We start from the raw sequence: 1,199 nt of genomic DNA on the forward strand, positions 1-1,199 counted from the left end.
TTTTAGTCTCATCTGAACTTTGGTACTCAAGCCGGCAAGGCTTTTGGTGTTGTATTAAGACTTGGTTTGTGGTACGCTGCCGTTGGGGCTTTATTAATTTAAAGCCGGACATATCTGGCGTCTTTGTTCTAAAAAAAACAATTAACACGTCGTCGGGCTGCGCGGGTGGGTGGGTTGTAGTTTTCCGGGTGGTTTACCTGCTCTGCTCCGCCCGCGAGCACAGTCGCCCCCGGTGGGTCGCCGTCCCGCCCGGCGTCGGATTCGTGCAATCGCGATCGCCTCTCCATTTGGCCTTTTGTGTTCAAATGGCTTCTAGCTGCATGCAACTTGATCAAACAACCCGGTTACCTTTTCTTATTTTACTACTGTATATGCAGGTGCCTTGCACGTCGTTATGTTCAAGTAGAACAAGATAATAACTGAAGCTGTGGTTCAAAATCACGAACACCGTCGCCGTTGATTCGAAGCTCCGAGCAGAATGCGTTCACATGCGTTCATCTATGTGCCCAACAAGCCAGGCATGAGCATAAACAATGCAGGGAATGACGAATTAATTTCACACTACGAGTTCCCTCTTATATAAAGCCAACCCTCCGATCTCAAATTCATCAACAAAACAGAAGACACACTCCTAGTTCAATAGAAGCAATAGGATGGCCCCACAAATGGCTAACAGATCATCATCCCTGCTGCAATTGCTAGTCGTGGTAGTAGTGGCGGCGCAGTTCCTCGGTTCGGAAGCCGGCGGTATTTCCATCTACTGGGGCCAGAATGGTGGCGAGGGAACGCTTGCGGAGACCTGTGCCACCGACAACTACAAATTTGTCAACATCGCCTTCCTTGCTGCCTTTGGCAATGGCCAGCCACCAGTCCTCAACCTGGCAGGCCACTGCGACCCGACCAACGGCGGCTGCACGAACCTAATCTCCGACATCTAGTCTTGTCAGAGCCGTGGTGTCAAGGTGATTCTCTCCATCGGTGGCGGGGCCGGAAGCTACTACCTTTCCTCGGCCCAGGACGCCAAAAATGTCGCGACGTACTTGTGGAACAACTACTTGGGAGGTAAGTCATCTTCGCGGCCTCTCGGCGATGCAGTCCTCGACGGCATCGACTTCGACATTGAGGGTGGCACACCCCTACACTGGGACGATCTTGCGAGGTTCCTCAAAGGTTACAGCAACTCCAGCAAGAGAGTATAC

At 51.7% G+C, this 1,199-nt stretch overlaps 1 pseudogene; it reads left to right on the forward strand.

Moving 5' to 3' along the window:
• Positions 1 to 653: 653 nt before the first annotated feature.
• LOC119344599 lies at positions 654 to 1,193 on the forward strand (annotated as a pseudogene).
• The last annotated feature ends 6 nt before the right edge of the window (positions 1,194 to 1,199 follow it).

The sequence above is a fragment of the Triticum dicoccoides genome, unplaced genomic scaffold (genome assembly GCF_002162155.2).
Source record: "Triticum dicoccoides isolate Atlit2015 ecotype Zavitan unplaced genomic scaffold, WEW_v2.0 scaffold175254, whole genome shotgun sequence".
Lineage (NCBI taxonomy): Eukaryota > Viridiplantae > Streptophyta > Magnoliopsida > Poales > Poaceae > Triticum > Triticum dicoccoides.